At 39.4% G+C, this 21,239-nt stretch overlaps 1 long non-coding RNA gene across 1 annotated transcript in view; it reads right to left on the bottom strand.

Annotated features, from left to right (window-relative positions):
* Positions 1-12,704: 12,704 nt before the first annotated feature.
* LOC122810090 overlaps positions 12,705-21,239 on the bottom strand; it is a 34,893-nt gene continuing 26,358 nt past the window's right edge. Inside the window, exon 2 of the long non-coding RNA XR_006366056.1 lies at positions 12,705-13,295. This is a non-coding gene — a long non-coding RNA (uncharacterized LOC122810090). The remainder of the gene's footprint in view (positions 13,296-21,239) is intronic.

The following is a 21,239-nucleotide window of genomic DNA, read 5'->3' as shown; positions in this document are numbered from 1 at the left end:
ACCATAGGAATAGTAATGTGTGTGCTAGGGGGTAAATAATAAGGAAACAAATACCATAGGAATAGTAATGTGTGTGCTAGGGGAACATAATAAGGAAACAAATACCATAGGAATAGTAATGTGTGTGCTAGGGGAACATAATAAGGAAACAAATACCATAGGAATAGTAATGTGTGTGCTAGGGGAACATAATAAGGAAACAAATACCATAGGAATAGTAATGTGTGTGCTAGCGGAACATAATAAGGAAACAAGTACCATAGGAATAGTAATGTGTGTTGGGGGGGAACAAAATAAGGAAACTTGCTGGAATAAGGAGAAGGAGAAAATATCCAGTGTTAGTTATGTGGGGTGGGAGCAAGAGCATTCCCACCGGGATGCTAGATATGAGTGAAGAGATCTTTTGGAAGTAATATGGTTAGAGGTGGTGCGAATGGACGGTGGTAGGGAGTTCCAGAGGCGAGCTCGGCCATAGGACAGAAGGTTTTTGCCTGGGGGATGAGTAGGTTTGTACACTTCTAATAGAGTATTAAGGTCAAATAATCAAAATCTATCAGGTAGGTGCATTTTAAAGGCATAAATAAATTACATTTAGTAACATCATTGCATATAATACCATCGTCACATATAGTAAGCAAATGCCCTCAGTGAAAATCTTCAGTAAATCTGGATCACTAAAAAAATTGCCTTGGGATAAAGGCGTCCAACTTCACATTCCATGAGAATTGAATCTTCCATTATAAAGAAATATCCCACAGGGCCAGAGAGAACCAATATCTCCAAACAGCACTTAACAGTAAAACTTCTCACAATCATCCCAGATCTAACATGCTAATTACCCTTACTTAGAAGTAACTAACTATAACAGACCATCATATAAACTAATTCGGGTCGGATGGCACAATGCCATGGTAATCCTATGGGCTAGGCTTGTAAAGGTCCCAGGGCCATTAGCCTAGTACACACCTACGAACCTAAGCAAAACCACCAGTTTGATAAGGTCAGACAGAGTTTCCTTAGAGTCTTTGCATGACATTTTTCCTGTGGTATTAAAATTGTATAACCTTGTTTCCTAGAAAAAACAAGAAACTAACAAAGTACAGTCATAAGATGCAAAATCACCAAAAATGTTCTACAGTATGTGTGATATAACCTGAATCCTTACATTCAATATAAATATTATTTAATGTGCTTCCTTATCACTTATATGTACATAATTCTTGCTTATAACTCTCTTTTGTCAGTGTATTTGTACTTGACGATGACTGTTATTTATCACCAGTGTACTAGACTTTGAATGCTATGACTTGCTTTTTCCTAATTATACATTTCTTTCTATGTTTATTCTGTATTTTATATGCATACAGTGCTGCTCACTGAGTCTGGCTCGTGGCTTAAAAAGGTCAATGGACCAGTTCACTCACCTCATAAAAAAACAGAAATGAAATAAATAACCAGTTTCATTTTGCATAATGTGAAACTGTCTCAAATTAAATACAAAACCATGGGCCTTCAACACCACTACACTGGTGGTAATACCATCCATAGCAGATAAGGCATCTTGTTTTGTAAATTTACCTCCCAACTCAAATGAGAAGCTGTAACTTAATGAAAAAGATATTGTTTTAGGATCTGAACTTGCTTTCTAGGAGCACACAGACCTTAACTGCCCATATACCATTGATCCTGTAGCCTCTACAAGTCCCATACAAACAAGCCTCGGGTCATGTAGAGAAGTTATAAATATCAAAAGGCAAGTAATGCAGTAGAAACAGTCTACTTTACTTGGCACAGATCATGCCACTACCACAGTTGGTGTGTCTTTGCAATTACAAATCAAAATCTCACTCTTTTGCCAAGAACTGTTATTTTGGTTGATCAACAGGAACAGGATCTTCTTGTTACTTTAATTTGTAATTATTATTTTCCAATTAAAGATCCAATTATTACTATTGATAAGAATGTGGAGACGTGAACAAAGGGACCAACACCTATTTATCAAGGATAGAAGGCCTAGTCCAGCATCCTAACCCACCAGTCACCATCTAGGCTACAAGAAAAGGACCAGAACTACTTCTTCTGTCTGCCAGCCACCAAGTAACCTCCTTCCCCAGTTCAAAACAAACAGAACAACAAAAGAAAAAAGGATGTTTTTGCTAAACTTACCAGCTATGAACATTGAAACCTGAACCATAAAAGAAAAAAGAAATTGGTCTAATGTTGGTTTGAGTTTAAACATTAAACATTTCAAAACAAACACGTTTCTTGAAATTCATCCTGCAGCAGTCCATTCTTGTGAATGAATTATCTAAACATGCATGTTTGACTCCTTGAGGGCTACTTAGTTCCTGCCAGTAAGTCATCACTTCTGGGCTGAACTCACCAGACAATGATCTGGTGACTGTACCTCATCACATCAGGCCTCAGCTCCACCAGGCTTTGATGTGGTGCCTCTACCTCATAACGTCAGGGCTCAGCTCCACCAGGCTTTGATGTGGTGCCTCTACCTCATAACGTCAGGGCTCAGCTCCACCAGGCTTTGATGTGGTGCCTCTACCTCATAACGTCAGGGCTCAGCTTCACCAGGCTTTGATGTGGTGCCTCTACCTCATCATGTCAGGGCTCAGCTCCACCAGGCTTTGATGTGGTGCCTCTATCTCATCACGTCAGGGCTCAACTCCACCAGGCTTTGATGTGGTGCCTCTACATTACCATGTCAGGGCTCAGCTCCACCAGGCTTTGATGTGGTGCCTCTACATCATCACATCAGGGCTCAGCTCCACCAGGCTTTGATGTGGTGCCTCTACCTCATCATGTCAGGGCTCAGCTCCACCAGGTTTTGATCTAGTGGTTATACCTTGTCATGTCAGGGCTCAGCTCCACCAGACATTGATCTTGTGCCTGTAAGTTGTTACTTCTGGATCATCTTTACTACAGATTGATCTGGTAGTTAAAGCAGGTGCTGTTTTGTTCTTTGGTGGAATAATGGAAAAAGCACTGGCCTTCCTCTTGGTGTTGTTTGTTTTATATATAGCCTCTGGCATGCCTTTATGATCGCAGCCATCTGAAGTAATGCTTTCTTTGCCAAGTAATGTAGACCAACTAAACATTATTGTTAATGGCTACATTAAATAAAAAAATGGCTTTCACCCGCAGAGAAGAAAACCTTGAAATAATGAGGTAGATTATGTGGCATTTTTGTTTTTTCATCATGAAGAGCACATGAGAGAAATAAAGTAGCTTGTCTTTCATCTTTCTGGACTGGAATCCACTCACTAAAGACACACACCCTGTTGTACAACAAAGTTTTGCCTGGTTTCCATAACAGAGACAGCATTCACTCCAGTAAAGCACCAGAGGCAAACCAGACTGTAAAGTGTCTCGGTCTCTTTCCGTTAGCTACTGATACTGGAGAAAACAGTCAATGGCTAGAGTCCGTAGACTTTCCAATAGCCAGTCCACCCTAATAGCAAACATCTGAAAACTATGTCAGCTTCAATACCCTTTCTTTGAAAACTAGCCCTACAAGGTCTGCCTTGCACTGCTTCAGGGTCAGCTAGCTTCCTTTCTAACTGTTGAGTCTTAACCTGGCTGTGAACCAGCTGCAATCTCACTTCTCTGGATTCCTAATGAAGGGTCATTAGTAACTTTTCAAACTCTTTGGTCTATTTTTAATAAAATCCTCCCATCTTTTTACTACACTTTGTTATTAAAACATGCAGAGCCTTAGTTACCATTGGATAATAATTCAGTACAGGCTTACTCACCAACAGCGAGATAGCATTGACTTGTGTAACAATAATTCAGTTGCATGGATGGTCTGCATTTTCTAATGAAGTTTAACTTTTTTACCTATTTTGGCACATTACAGCATTCAGGTAAAAGAATACATACTTTTTTACCTATTTTGGCACATTACAGCATTCAGGTAAAAGAATACATACCTTTCAGAGAAATGAGCCAAAGTTACTAGGACCTTTGAGTACTCTCTAACAAGTATGTTAGACTGCTAAGATTTACAAGCTGGGGTCAATGATAACTGCTAAGGGTTATGCTTCTTCACCAGAGGTATGGCATTGCACGCTTGTGTTCACCTTTACTGCACTCCTTAATACTCCTCAGTCACTTTGTTGTTCTCTCTCAGCTTGGACAGCTGCCATCTCCATAGTTTTGGGATGAACTGTGTCCATCTCGTTTCTCACTGTACTTTCACAGTATCTAAAAGTTACAGCAGAACAGGTTCAGTTCTCACCTCTTCCATCTCAGCAGTGTTAGATATCATCGTCAGCCCTCTTCACCACAAGCATTCCCAAATGGTGATGTCAACATATTACAAGAAGGGGCAACACAAACAAATAACTGGTGCCAAAACCATGGTCTAAAAGTAAATGAAACAAAAAAAAGCATTATTATTCCCTTTGGCAAAATGGAATTCCCTACAAATTACAATATGAACAGCATCCCCCCCCAGTTCCAACCCAGTGGGGTGAGACTTGGGAACACAGGTTGACAGCAATCTGAACTTTGACCACCAAGTTTCCACAGTGGTAAGGAAAACCTTCTACATAGTCCACCTCATAAGCAAGGGCATAGCATCCAGGTCAAGGGATGTTATAACTCTACTGTACTTGACCCTCATCGGACCACTAACGGGGTATAAGGCACCCTTTTGCACATACCTCACCAGACACCTGCAGCAGCTGGAGTGGCCTCAGAGGTTTCACACTAAAAAAATACAGGGACTCCAAACCATGCCCTATGTAGACAGGCTAATAGCTCTATCACCTGGAGAGACAGGTTCATAACCCAGAGACTGCCCATGCTCTGGAATAGACTTCCCATACATGTGAAGCAGAGCACCTCAATGGCCCTCTTCATGAGAACTCTTGATGAGTAGATAGGAAATAGAAAGTTCATCCCAGGGATCACTCCAGTGGCTATACTTCATAGAGGCACTGGGAACTAACATTGGGTGGCACGATGCCAGGGCACTTCTATGGGCTAGGCTTGTAAAGGCTCCAGGGCCATTAGCCTAGTACACACCTATGAAACTATGAACTTTACTCTGTATCTTATAGGGTGCTGAGAGGTGAGTTGTGCCTGGCATATAGGGGAATCTCCAGCCCTGCCCTAATGGGCAAGTCAAACGGCTCAAGAGTCACACACTCTAGGGATCTCAACCTAGCTTGTGACATTAATAGATGATGCTGGAGAGACAGATATGTCTCCCAGAGACTGCCAGTTTTCTGGAATAGACTCCATATTTCAGGTAAAACAGAGTTCCTGACTGACCCTATTCAAATGCAGTCTAGATAATTGGATGGGAGACAGGAAATTTTCCCCTATGGTGGCACCCATGTTCCTCATGGACAGGGGTAGTTGGTGTTTTTCATAGACTCACTGTACAAATTATGTCCATCTAACCATGGGCAACTGAGGCAACTGGGGATTAATACGGCTAGGCTTGTAAAGGCTCTAGGGCCACTAGCCTAGTAACCTATGACCCTATGAACCTATTTAGTATTTTTATTGCTACAAAGCCTGATATTATTGTACTACAAGGCACACTTGTTTATCACATTATTCCCTACTCAGATATATGATTTAATATTTTACTGATTAAATCTCTCAGACAGCTTTTGACAGAGTTGACTAAGGACATTAGACCATGTACACAGTCAATGCACAAGGAAAACAGAAGATGTTTGGTAAAGCCATAATATCTACAGCCTTCTCATCTTCTAGGAGAACAGTTATTCCATCTGTTTTTATTCTCTATGCCTTCCATTTTATTTTCAGAATAGTCTGCCTTATTCATTCATTCCCTGACAGCAGCTTTGTGATCTCTTCATTGAGTCACATCCTTACACTTGTGATGTCACAGTTTGTCCTGGTAACACATCTTCATTTGAGTCACATCCTTACACTTGTGATGTCACAGCTTGTCCTGGTAACACATCTTCATTTGAGTCACATCCTTACACTTGTGATGTCACAGCTTGTCCTGGTAACACATCTTCATTTGAGTCGCATCCTTACACTTGTGATGTCACAGCTTGTCCTGGTAACACTGGTTTACTAAATACAACAGCAATGCTGTCCATTACCAGCGTTACGACAAGCTCAGTGAGCACTCTCTGCACTCAATGTTGGTGGTCTGCCCTTTAGGAAATGGTTTTGTGGGGGGGGCAGCCAGTCCCACTGCTCAGAGTCATTCACTCATCTTTTCTGGCTTGCTCCTTGGGTACTGGATTCAGTGCTTAAACCCCGGCACCCAGAATCTCTGTCAGGAATAAAATCTGCATGTTGTTGGAGTCATTTTATTCTCCCCTCTCAAAAGACTTTCGTATGATCCTTTATTGTACCCCCGCGTAAAAAAGTCCCAGTGTTTCTCCAGGCACTACATCCTACGTAAAGAGGACTGTGCTATTAAGTAAATGTTCAATAAACACTTTTTCAAATGCAAATGAAACAACAAGGGATATAAATATACATTTTATGAAAAACATGTATTAAAATGTAAAACTATGCGAAATAAAGACTGAACAGAAATACAATTATTCATTTGCAGTGTAAACATTTTTTTCTGCTGCAAAGCAACATTTTCTGATGATTTGGAAGTAAAAATTGGAGCAATAAAGGAATATTTTTAAGGAATGATAAACATCTTTATGATACCCGTAAGATACTTCATTAAAAATTATTTGTAGCACTTGGTTATCATGTAAATAAATGCTACAGATATTATCAAGATACACTCTTAATGGACAACCACACATCTCAACTGTCCACATTTTTGCAGAATGTCCAGATTTTTATGTCATATTTTTGGTCTATTCTTCATAAAATTTGTGATTTTTTGGCAAATCACTGGGATGATCTGAGGATGGGAATCACTAAATAATGACACAGATTGCAGTTTCAGACTTCCTATCCTTCAGAAAAAATGCGTTATTCTAGCAACTTTCTATGTTTATAAAAGCAATATTTTAAAATCTGTCCCTCTTTTTGGGCCTTTGTCCTGCCATTGTGTTAGGATTTGTTAGGATTTTTTGTGTTAAGAGCTTGAGAGGTATGCAGACATCATCAGCAGCAAAATGCTACAGCAGAGCTCAGAAATGGCACTGGTTAAACTGCATTTCTGTTTTAATTATCTGCAATCTCTGGAAAATGTGTTCCCCTTCATTAAATTGTACAATATTAAACAAGCCGTTCAGTTCCAGTCCGTCTGACTAGAACAACATAGAAATTTGCAAACCCTACAATTCTGGTAGAACTATAAAGTTGGTACCTCAAGTAGCAATGTGTCACAAACATTTAGCACCAAAGGATTTATTTAGTAAAAACATAACACACGTAAAATAAACATTAAACATTAATGCAAAAAACTGGAAAAAACACTAATAGTAAAGTGTTTTTGTAAGACACTTTCAGAATACTGTGACCCACCACCTTTGCAAAATAACTATTCAATGCTGGTGTAAACTGCGCCTTGTTTGATGGCTAAGTAACAAAACTAGTTAACTCAGTGATTTACATAATTTCTTAAATGACTCACATGAAAACATGGCAGGCTGTGTATAAAGATACACACATATGTGCTGCTAATAGCAAACACACAATAATACAGGAAAATTATACAATGGTGTTACAGCGGTCATTCTGAAACAAGAAAATGTTAACACGTAGTAGAAAATGTACTGGATGTACTCTAAAATAAAATAAACAAACAATATAATACCTTGATGGAAGAGGTACGCTTCACAAGTAACTTGGCACACACACGGGCATGCATGCATGTACACACACCACACACACACACACACACACACACACACATGCACATACACACACATGCACATACACACACACACACACACACACACACACACACACACACACACACACACACACACACACACGTAAACAAATGACTTGATCCATCTGTAGACAGCCTTTTAAATTCCTTAAGCAGAACACAGTGATTCCTTTAAGCCTGACAATTGTTTCATGCCACCTGGTCTCTGCTCAGATACATCTTCAGGACCTCAGAGGGCAGCTGAAGAGGAGAGATGCATGTAATCCTATCTAGAGTCAGTGACGACTTAACCTTGTAGGGTATCCTTGGTTTTACATTTATTTCTTTGGCTGCTTCTGATACATGATTGCTGAATATTAACTCGTGAATGTAGGCATACCTTGGTATCCGAACGCTATCTGTCCTCTCTAGTGATGTTTTTTTATGATCTGATAATGTCAAAAACTTGTAAACCTCCTTCACATCAGCCCACACCCAAACATCACAGCTTTTATTTTGTCATGATTAATGGTGCTTCACATCTTTATAAAGTTATAGGTCATCTGAAAATCAAGGGACAAAAATAAAACCATTGTTTTTGGCACATTATGGCTCCTGTTAACATAACAGCCATCGGTGCAACGCTGCCTGTAGTCTGAGCCTTTTTTCCTTTGCTAGTCAAAGTTCCATTACTCAGACTCTAAACTTTGAAATGTTAAGCCTCTGTGTTGATATGTTAATGGGTATTTAATTCAGAAAAATATTATTCTCATCCTTCTTTAGTCACTACTTTTGCCTTTTCTTGGAAGTGTTTCTAATTAACAACTAAATTGTGTTCTGGGTTTCCTGTTACGTCAGATTGTGTCCTTTACTCTGATCATTCAGTGCTATTGATAGCAGCAAAACGCTGTCATCGACTGAGGGTAATTTCTTGGGTTCTTTAGAGTCTTGTTAAGTGTTTTAACAGACTCAGTAATGGTCGGTGGTGTACCAGAAAGAACAGGGAATAAGGAAAAATCCTCAAAGTGTCCATTCAATAATTGTAACAAAACAAAATGCAGCAAAATGCAATTTTAGTCAATAAGACAATGTGAACATGATTAATAATTAGTGTTTCATATAACTTGGTCTGTGAATTGTTGGGGTAAGAGTTGTAACTGAAGGATTGTTTCACTAGAGGGTGGTAATTTTAAATTTACTTCACTTATAAATATTTGTGTTTGACGGTGAATCTAAAGAAGATTGTGCAAGCCTAGTGCATCACAGGAGATAATTAACTTATTGCTAATACATTTTAAACAGTCATAAGCAAACATTGATAAGTGTTTTTCAGGCTAAGTCCAGCCATTGAATCTACTTTGCTTTAATGATAACTCACTGCCTTGGCTGACTTGTCTGACCTCATTGTTCTAGTGACCCATACAAATATCATGGCAACCAACTAAAACAACAATATTTAATGTGTTTTCAGGGGGACTGTGTCCCTCTGTACCACCAGTGCAGGGCTGTGCCTCCATACCACGGACTAAGCCTGAAAAACAATTATCAATATACTACCGCTGATGTCACAACAATGTGGACAAAAGGGAATAACCAGGTTTCCTGGCCTTTTCTTTGACTTGATGCAATCTCTGTAGTGCATATAGAGATTAAGGTCTGCTGACAAACTCTCTGATAAAATACAGTTAGAATATTGTATATTGTCATGTAAGCCACAATCATAAAGTGAGTGGTGGGGTTCTGTAAGTTGGGATGCTGGGGCAGGAACTTGGGTGGTTGCACTTCAAATTAAACTCCAGATTTTTGCATTCTACACTGAAAACTTAAGCTTCTTAAAACCAATTTACTGCAGGCATAAGTTACTACAAGGAGGAGAGATTGTGAAATCATGACCTGCTTAAAATATTTATTACAAAATTGACAGATCAAGTGTTAAAATAACCAAAGTAGTTTCTGCCTTTTTGAAAGAATCAGTTGGACATATGCCATGCAAAAAAGAGGGAACAAGAAAAGTCTGAGGTTGGGATTTTCAAAACTCAGGTTATTGATAAAGATGGGAAATAATATTATGCTAAATGCAAACATTCCAGAGGTAATGATTGGCTACTGAACTCCAACCTGTAGTTTTCCTTGCTATTCCCAAGTTTATCAACCACCGTCTTTTCATACCACCCTCCCTATCACTGTGTAAACATCATTCATACATCTCACTAACAAGACAAGGAACAGCCATGCAGTGACAACACTGCTCTTAGCACATCTGCATATCTCTGTACTAGACACACTGCATTGGGGCATAGTTGTAGCGATTGTCTTTCATTCAGTCTATGCATCTCAGCACCCGTGTTATCTTACACGTCCTTGAATAGGTCCTCTCTCTTCCTTTTTCTCCACTGAAGGTACTAACTTTGCTGGATGTTTGCACCAGAGAATAAAATTAATCAAACAAAAAGTATCATGACTACCTCATACTTTCTAAAGTCAAATGCCTCTTAATTCATCTAGGTGCCAACTTCCTTCAGTGGTCAATTATTTCCAAAAATCACTTTAAGACAATGCCCCTGCACAGGAGTGACCACGAGGATCAGAGCACTCTCTTATTCAAACTCACCAAATGATTGGAAGAGACCAAACTCTGTTATCATCTACTGTACAATCATTCCTTCTGCTCTGGATGGAAAAACTTTCCTTTTCTTGGTTCCAAAACATGGAATTCCACGCTCCTTTACATGTATTGTCTCCCTACATTGAACTTCAAATTCCCTATATTGTCAGTGCTAAGGGAACATACAACATCTAGGCCTTTCTAAGAGAGGTCTGTGTTATTCCTAATCCTACTATTCGGTTTGTTTCCATTTTTTTATGCTGCTTCAAATGCTTCTCTTCCAGTCTTTATCGACTGTTTCTTATGGCAAGTGATTTTTTTAATTTCATTGTTTTACATTCTTTCTTTTTCCATCCTATCCTTTCCTTCTCTCATATCCTCCACTAGTTTCCCCTTAACTTTAACTCGTTTATTCTGTTTGCACATTTTTATTCCTTGCCTTTCTAAACAGTATAAAATGCTGCTTTTTCTTCCTCTGCAGTTATTACTTGTGCAATTTTTTAATACCGTACCATTAAGCCGTTTTGTTCCTTATGTAACAAGGTCATGACTGAAAAAGGGCCTTGCAGCTTGATCTACCACACATGGTCAAAATAAAATAAACGTGAGCATAATGGCACTCACCTTATTTTTTTAAGTAATTTCATTGATCCAGGATAGCTCTGTGGAGACAATCCACAATTTTAGGAAAAGAAAACAGAATGATAGTGCCTCTAGACAGAAAAATGGTATTTCTAAGAGTAAGCAATAAAGGAAGAAGGGCCACGAGTCCCATGTGGCTCATTAAACAGTGACATTGAAGAAGCCGGGGTATCCTTTTCTGAAAGTGCTGACATGTGGTTAGAAATCTGCACCAGTGGGTGACAAAAGACTGGGAATGTTACAGTGGTGTATGACTGCATGCCAGTACAAGCTGCACCAGTGTAATGGTCTTTGTCAGAGAGGGCCACACCTGTGCAAAGACAAAAAAAACAGAAGGAGACAGAATCTAAATAATCTCCCATAACTTTTGTTGTGAGTTCCTGTCTCGATTGTGCTTAGATATGATGCTGAGAACAGGTTCTTAGATTACAGTAGCAGTGGAGGTGCAGCTGGGGTGATTGAGATAGTTCTGCATTTTACAGCTGTACTCTGTAACGGAGAAGCAGGATGAGAAGGATTGTCACAGGTGACAGAGTGAGAACTTACACCTAAGGTGAGATATCTAAGTCCCAAGCCCTTAGCCACTACCAACAAAGTGTCTGAGGGGGGGGGGGGTAAGGCATCTGACTCAAATGCCACTTCAGCCTAGAATTTTCTTGCTCTAAAACTGTCTGCACTTCATGGCATATCTTGCTGTTCTAGTGATAGGGACAACGGCCTAAACATTAGTGTTTCACCTGCTTGTTCTTTCAGCATTGAACACTGGCACTTACCTGTTATAACTGCATACATATATATATATATATATATATATATATATATGTATGTATAGAGTGATAGCAACAGGAAAGACGTGCAGATGACAGTGGTGACCTGAAATCACCCCTAAACCCAGACAAAGGGAGTAGTGACTTTATCTTTTACCAGTTTTTGAAAAGGCTAAAAACTGGACAAAAGCCACACCCTTTGCTCTACCTTTGCCACATCTATTTTGATGGCCACACATGTAGTGTTTCTCAGTTACTTATCATATTAGTGGCAGCTTCAAAGAATCAGTACGTGTTACACTTAATGCAGCATTCGGCAGCTATATAAATGTACTGTGAACGATGAAGGCATTTTACAACATCTCTCTCATTATAGACGTAGCTTATCTTGTTTCTTTTGTGGTTACATCTGATGCATATGCATGTGTGTGTGTGTGTGTGTGTGTGTGTGTGTGTGTGTGTGTGTGTGTGTGTGTGTGTGTGTGTGTGTGTGTGTGTGTGTGTGTGTGTGTGTGTGTGTGTGTGTGTGTGTGTGCATGTGTGCGTGTGTGTGTGGGGGGGGGCTGGGAAGCAAACATATAGAAAACATGTTCTCGAGCCTCAGGATGTGACTGAAAAGGATTTCAGGACCAATCCATCTACCCAGTTGGCATATGCCAAATAAAAAATAAGAATAACAGAAATATTATGCAGTATTCACCTTGGCCAGTGAGCGTTAAAAACATTTCAAGAGACAAAACCTTGACTGTCCAGAACAGGCCATTCTTTGGTAATGAGTCAGTTTCCATCTTCACATGACTACAGGCCTTAAAAACCAACATGATTTCTGTTGTCACTACAACACCAAAAATTAGCGTGTACATTTGTTTCACTGATGTGCTCTGACTAAAAGTTGGAAATGGCACTTTAATGCTTCTTGGAACTGCAGTAATGACTCTGCTTTTTGAAGTATTTGTCTATATTCAGACTAAATATAGAATCCAGGTAAATAACCTAAAATAAGACAATTACAAAAGTAACAAAATAAAATTTTGTTGAAATCTCAACAGTAGCAAGATGTATAAAAGGCGTTGTCCACTTTGTTTTTATTGGATCTTCACTAGTTCAGACTCATGACTGTAAAAGATTTTCAGATAAAACGTAAGGAACCTTTTGTATGATGTCATTTCCTGAAGTCTTTATCATCTTGGCCTGTGAGGATGCCAAGCTTTGCACTTCCCAGGTGAGACTTACGAGAAGAGTCTTCCTCATTACTGTTGTCACATTTTTTGCATTCAGCCATGTTACACGACTCACATGTGACCTAAACATACACATCTGACACCTCCTTCTTCAGAGGAAACTTGCATTATTTTAAAATCTTGTGCTGTTTCAGGAAACTTTCACATTTCAAAAAGACCTCATTCATAGTGTCTCTGTCTATGGCTGTTGTGAAATGAACACAAAAATATGTTTCATCTTTGAGCATTTCCTTCAATGCATTCTGCAATGTACAAAGAGAAAGTTAGGAAATTATTACAGACCATACGCAAGAAAAAGTTCACCTGGCATAGAACGGCTTAACTTTCTATATGCAGTATTGCTACATTAGTGACACATGGAAACAACACATTTTACTTCTTTTAGGCTGAGCCCTACTACATTCATTTTATTGGTGCTGTATGCAGATACCTGTTTATGAGTGAGATTAAACATAAGGAACACATTAGGACATAACCTGGAAGCCGAGTGGGAGTTTCACATTGGCCATGACACAATAAAAAGAGGTACAGTTCCAGGCAGGTAACTACAAAACAACAATGTTATGACAGGGGCAGAGGACTAAGAAGCTGTTTATGGCTATGTAGTGGACTATTGCAACATTAGGTTTGTTTTAGTGTTACCCTGGACCTCAGGCAGGCGGCAAAACACAGACACATAGGAGCAATGCTAGATGTGCTAATTCCATTTACTAACATGGTAGCGCCTGCCACATATGCAGCTTATTCTTATGGGTAACTGGACCTTAAATTGTACAATAATTTATACTTTACATCTCTTGCATGAATCGGGGACAAAACCAAAAATAATGGGAGAAGGCCCCAAATTAATGACAAATTTTAAATACTGCTCTTGTAAACTTTGAAATCTACTTGAATAACTTATTTTGCATTGGAATGTATTTTCTTTTTTTATAATATTTTAAATAAAATTTGATATACAAAAACAAACACATTAACAAAATAAGACAAACAACTATTTACACAAATATGTATACAAATTCCTGCTATATATATATATATTACAGAAATTATTTAAACAGCCATAAACTGATCATAAAAGATAGATTTTTCTCTATAAATTAGTTCAGTTTTATGCAGTAATTATACTGTTTGCTTATTTTGTTTTCTTCTCAATAATAGATATTTTTTATTACACACAACTGTAAAAATGTTTACAAAGTCTGTAACTGAAAGTGTAATCTCATTACTCCAGTTCTTTGTTATTTTTTGGGCTAATGTCACGGAGCTCCAGAGAAGTGAGAACTGGAACTTGGGGCATTAAGCAACTCCAAAGGTTTAGTTAATATGAATTTAGCAGACCACAATGTTTGCAGGAAACATTATACTGCGGTGGTGGTGCTGCGGTAGCGTTGAGGCTCACAGTAAAGATGTTGTCCTGTTCGATTCTCGCTACAGCATCTTCTGTGTGGAGACATGCGTGAATGGGCGTACCTTTGTTGAAGGTTGTGCATCAGAGCTGGCAACTCGGCACATAAAAATCTACTGCCAATCATTAGCGGACCGGAGTTCCGCTGTGGCAACCCCTAATCAGGAAAAGCCAAAAGACACAATAACAACAACTGCCCCCCCCCCCAAAAAAAAAGGTAGCAGACCTTTGCAGTCATAAGCCATATGCTCCCAATTCACTTTGACTAAGGATTTACACTTCCAAAAGCCAATACCTATACCTCCTTTTCCGGATATAGTTTCAATTCTATGTGGCATGATAAATGATCAGTGTAAACATTCCCAACAGAATAATACCCAAATAAAGATGGTGTATTTTTTTTGAGGTTATTAAAATGATTTTCACCTACTGTAGCTAAAGGTGAGCCAATCAGTTGGGGAGCATAATCTGAATAGTTATCTTTGATGTGAAATTTGTATTTCTTAATTATTTCATACAGTTTGGATAACTACGATCTCCCTGTCTCACCATCTGTTTTTAGATTATTTAGAAAATCTAAAATGGGTGGATATTCTTTTCAAATTATGTCTGACATTAGATCAATTTTAGAGATTATGAACTACCTACTGATTTGTACTATAGGTTCATAGGTAGGTACTAGGCTTTTGGCCCTAGGGCCTATATAAGCCTAGCCAAAAGGTACCCTGGTTTTCGCCACCCAAGAAAATTATTTTCCTGTGCCACTGTTGAGCAGAGCCACAGAGGTGATCCCCGAGGTGAATTTCCTATTTCCCATCCAATCATCAAGAATTTTTTTGAAGAGTGCTAATGAGGAGCTTTGTTTGATATAGATAGGTAGTTTGTTCCAGAGTATGGGAAGTCTCTGGCACAGGAATCTATCCCTCCAGCATGTTCTGTTTATTGTGGTGACAAGGTTTAGGTCATTAGAGCGTGTAGCTCTGAGGGATTGGGATTTCTTTAAGTGGAGCATGTCCAAAAGCTCTGGGTTTGACATAGCTTTGTATGTTAGGCAGAGATCACCTCTGAGTAGGCGATATGCGATGGAGTAAAGGTGCAGTTTTTTGAGACGGTCTGCGTAGGGCATCTGTTTGAGGCCGGTAATCCTCTTTGTGAATTATTTCTGCAGCCTTTCCAGTTGTTGTAGATGTCTTGTGAGGTACATACCAAAAGAGGTGTTGTACTCTATAATGGGTCTAATGAGTGATGAGTAGAGGGGAACAATGACCTCTTTTTTCCTGGATGAGCAACCTTTTGTGATGAGGTGTGCCACATAGAAGGATTTCCTGACTACTGTGGCGATGTGATTATCAAAGGAGAGACTACTGTCCACCTGTGTTTCAAGGTCTCTTATCACACTTTTGGTGTTTAGTAGACTACCACCTATGTGGTTGTTCATGGGTAAAGAGTTTTTACCAAAAGGGATGACAATGCACTTTTTCGCACTGAGCTTGAGGCCATGGCTTTGACACCAGGCATCTGTCTCAGCGAGGCCCTTTTGTAGGATGTCCACATCTTTTGGAGTTTTGATTATGGCTCCTAGTTTGCAGTCATCTGCAAACTTCGTTAGCCAAAGCCCTTCTGTGTTAGCCTGTACTTCAGTGAAGTAGATACCAAACTGGGGTGGACCCAGGACTGAACCCTGTGGTACTCCACTTGTCACTGGTTTGATGTTTGATTTGGAGTCTGCTACTTTCACAGTGTGGGCTCTGTTGGTGAGCCAGTTGGTAACCCATCTTGTGACATAGGGATTTATACCTAGTTTAATGAGTTTATCTATAATTCCAGAGTGGGGGATGGTATCGAAAGCCTTGGCGAGATCTAGATAGGCTGTGTGAACCACCTTAGCCTCATCTACAGCTTTGGTGACTGCTTCAAAGAAGTCTATCAGGTTTAGGAAACATGATCTGCAATTTACAAGCCCAAACTGGGTGGGGTCCTGAGTTTGGAGATTACCAATGTCATTGTTTATAAGTTCCATGATGATACGTTCCATAGCCTTGCAGACCAGGCTCGTCAGGCTAATGGGATGGTAGTTTCCTGGGTCCATGGTGGCTCCCCCTTTGTGGAGTGGGATAACCATCGCTGTGTGCCATTCAGTGGGCACATACCCTGAGGTGAGGCTATGATTGAACATGGTACTTAGGTGGGGTGCCAGTTCGTACTGTAGTTCATGTAGAACCAGCCTGGGATGTTGTCAGGTCCCATGGATGCTGTGTTCTTGGCTTTGGAGAGTGTGTTTTTTACCTGTGCAGCCGTGATTACAGGAACTTTGCATTCTTCTGGTATAGAGATGGTTCCTTTAGGGGATGAGAGGGGGGTAAAGTTAGCACTGAACCTATCTGCCAGGATGTTGGCAATATCAGTTGGTTCTGTATATTTAGTGCCATTGTACTGTAACTCAAAGCAGATCTGAGTCTTGCCATTGAGATTCTTGACATAGCTATAGAATGCTTTGTGGTTGTCTTTAGAGTCAGTGGCGATTTTGTTTTTGTAACTAGCTTTGGAGGATTTTATGAGGGATCTCAGCTTCTTACTGAGGCTGACCAGGGAGTTTCCCCATCATACTCTTTTTTGCAACAGTTTCTTTCTTCTGTTGTTGAGTTTGTTTATGGCAGGGGACCACCAGATTGGCTTCCTTTTTTTGGAGGATAGCATCTTGGTTCTGTTAGGGATTGCACGTTCCATGCACTCCTGTAACTGCTTATAAAGTGCATTTGTGTAGGATTCAGCAGTCATACCTCTATTGTCCGTCAGCATGGGTGTCGTGAAGTTTGCCACTTCTGTCTTAAGAAGCGTGAAGTTGGCTTTGGGGAAATTTGTTATGGTGGTTTCCCTAATGGGGGGTGGGGGAGGGATGTGGATGTCTAGGGTGATTAGCTTGTGGTCGGATCTGACCAACAAGGAATTGACCTCTGGTGTGGAGCACCGGTTGCCCATGTTGGTAATAACCAGGTCTAAGATATTGGTGCCCCTGGTGGAGGTGTGGATAAGATGATCCAAGGCATTGGAATTTATGAATTCCAGAAAACATTGAGCACAAGAGTTGGTACATGAGTAGTTTTCCCAGTTAATGGTGGGGTAGTTGAAATCGCCCATTATTAGGGTGTTAGGTTGTACCCTAATATTTTCCAGTGTATCAAGAAACGAGGAGAGGGAATCCTGGGGCATGATGGGGATCTGTAGCAAGCTACAATTTGGATTGTGGTCTTGCCCAGAGTTAATTGCACTTGGATAATCTCGGATGCATTATGCTGAGTAACCAGCCTGGAGGTGTGGATATCCTTAATGAATATGGACACGCCTCTGCCTTTAGTGTTTCGGTTAAAACCGATTTAATATTATAATATTAAAACCGATTTAAACCAATTTCTTTATCCAAATCATTTTTACCCTTTAGTCAGGTTATGCACTTTAGTCTCTCTTAAAATAGGAGTTCAAAAAATCTAATTCCTGTTTTAAATTATTATTTTTTGAAAGTTCATAATGTCTATACATTTTGGTGTAAATGCTATAAGGGACAATGTGAAACTCCATTCATTTATCTCCTGGAATTTGCTTATAACATGTCAAAATATTTGAATATGTTGTTTATGTATGAATAATATGTTGGATTATTGGTGTGTTTAAACAAATATTTCTTTAACAGCTATTTCATATTATTATTCGAGACCTGCATATGTTGTACAGTGATATTTTTCATTATTTAACTAAATGGTTTCATGAAATTTTTCCAAATGGTTGAATAATCAGAATTTAATCATAAAGCCACTGTTTTAATAACTGATGTTATAGCATAAGTGTCTAGGCCAGGACATCCTATTCCAGCATTTTCCATTTTCTTCTATGATGCCCCAGAGCTATTCTGGGTTTGCTGAGGTGCCATAAGCAATTTAAACAAATTTAACTTAAACAAATTTAACTGAATCGTTTAATGTGTTCGTTAGAAGGGACAAAAAAAAAATCTGTATAATATATAGTATTCTGTGTAAAAGAACCATTTTAATTCAAATCAATATATTTTCAAAAGAAAAGAATAGTTTATTTAATTTATTACTGTTTTAATACTGATTAAAAATTGTATTGTTTCTGCTATTTCTTTACATTTGCATGTAACACTATCCCCTAAATGTTTAATCTCTTTTTTATCCCATCTAAATTCACCTTCAGTTATCATCAAATAATTTATAAGATATTAATACAATTTTAATTTCATTCTGATTGAACATTCTGACAGCTCAAATTATATTAATCACTGCCTTGTATTTATTAGTACAGAATCAATTTTGCATATTGTTAACGGAAGATCATTGGTAAATAACTGAATTTAGGAAGTACATTGAGCATTTATTTTAAATTCTACTATTTCATTTTTTATGTTTATGTGATTAGATAGGGGTTCAATAGCCAAAGTAAATAATGGCTTTGAAGCCATCCCTGAGTGACTGACATTCTCTAAAACAGAGCATTAGCAGGGAATACTGTAAGATGAGAGCCGGGGAAGGTGTTGGTAAAAACCTTGTCTCTTCCCCTCATTCCTTGTTCAGTTTAAAGATTTTCTCAAATCTGAGTCAGTTTTCAAATGCTTTCCCTGTGGACACATCATCTAATCCCCTGGTCTGCCATTCACCAGTCAGACACCTTTGTCTTCCTCTGATTTAATTCCCTGCACTGATATGTGGCATCTCTTCCCCAGAATAGATATTGCACATAGTTAGCTTCTGTGTGCCTTTACATTTGCTATCTTTTTCACTTTGTGTTTTTTATTCCTTCACTATTTCACTCTCTTCTTCTTCTTACTGCCTTACCGTAACCATCCCTTCCTGTTGTCACTTACACTTACTGTTATTGATTAACTGCGATCATCAATCAACATTGTTTGTATTCATAATACGTCTTGTTAACTTGCTTGTCTACTGCCATTTAAATTTGTCTTGGCTGGGACTGAAATGGGTCCAATTGAATCAGTGTTGTATCCCAGTTACTAAATTGAATAAATAAATAAACAAAATAAAATAGTAAATAAGCAGATATCAGGGTAATGGAACATAGCATAGCAATAAAAGAGAAATATATCTGACCATATTTGAACCCATGCCTCCATCAATTATATCCCCTGAACCAGAGTATTAGCCAGATAAGCCTTTGAAGCACTTAGAGGAAAGGTGTAAAAACAGAACATAAAATACTGACAGAAAATAAAATGCTACAGTGGAATCAGATACAGTCATATGATAAAAAACAATAATAGCAATATGCCACTCCAAGGGGTAAGAACCCTGCATCCACTGCAATGAAAATGGATGGCATCGCATCCTGAACTTGTTCAGCTGTAAAGCTTCACAGGGGAAGTACTAACTTCACTGTCTTTTACTATTGCCTGCTGATGGACATGCATGCTATGCTAATTTGTGTGACTGTTGGCAAGATCTTTGTCCATTTGAAGCATTTTTCTCAGCTTTTGCCCCAAGACAGGAACCATCACTTCCCCTGTGCTTATACATGACCAGCAACTTACTCTATGCCAGCTGTTGCATGACGTATGGGCACAGAAAAGTGCCTTGTTTAGGCATCTGTGTGATGTTTTTATTTATTGTTTCGACCAGACTAAGGTCAGAAATGAGAGGATAGACAAAGATGAAAGAGGAAGCCAGCTGAAGCAGTAGGATGGAGGTGGGATAGCAACATGCCTCCAGCGTCTTAGCTCAATAATACAATTATATTCCTCATTAGTTACTGAGTGAAAAATGCTCAGTCATTTGCCAGACAAACACACTTTCCATGATGCAATATTAGAGATATTCAGTGTGGTCAGCAATTAAAGGGCTGGGAAGTTGAGAGGTATGGGGGACATAAAAGTTGTGTAAGGCAGTCAGAGGTGGGTATGAAGGGGAGGGTTGGTCATAAGGAAAGGCAGACATGACTGACTTGGTGTGGGGGTAACACAATGAGGGAGTGGTAGCACAATGATAAAGGACACATCAGACATAACACAGAGCAGACAATGGTAAAGGGTGGATTGTATACTGTAACAGGGGCAACTGTAGACACAAAAGGGAGGGGAGACACTGGGTATGGGGACCAGATGCAGTGTTAGGAGATGCATACCCTACCACCTTAGATACACTGGGAGATTACCTCTCAACCAGGAACTACACCATTGGGCCCTGCCTAGGAACCTGGATGCAGCAATGAGCATGGATGAGACTCAATGAGTCATTGTGGCATGTTTTTTTTTACAGCTGATGCAGGCATTAAATGTTCTGTCCAATATCTCCTCTAGAAGTTCTGCCAATTCCTGATGAGTGACATAATTATAACCTCCACATTGCACCGCCACTGGTGTAGGTCCAGTTATTAAAGGATTATTTTCCCTCACTGTATTTTATGAGTATGAAAAAATAATTAAGAATACAAACTTGTTAAGCTGCTTGGGTGGCTTAGAATAAATCCCTGAGTACAGCCCAGGTGATCAGGGTTCAATTACTGGCTCAGGCATCTGATGGAGTGAGAGGGTGACATGGGCATTACCATCCCTGGTGGGTGAGTAGTTCTGTGGATATCTCCTGTGGTGATCCCTGTTGGAAGGCAAGGATGCCATGGTAGGAGGCATGTGTCTAAGGGGGGAAGAGGATGGGGATAAGGCTGAGCTGCTGCTGTGCAGGCAGTGTGATACGCCACATGTCCTCATTGCATGCCCACTCCTGAGATGTAACACAAAGAACCAAAGGGAGAGGGA

The sequence above is a fragment of the Protopterus annectens genome, chromosome 8.part1 (assembly GCF_019279795.1).
Source record: "Protopterus annectens isolate FY-2018-M chromosome 8.part1, PAN1.0, whole genome shotgun sequence".
Taxonomy (NCBI): Eukaryota; Metazoa; Chordata; order Ceratodontiformes; family Protopteridae; genus Protopterus; species Protopterus annectens.
This window is presented reverse-complemented; position numbering and strand designations above follow the sequence as displayed.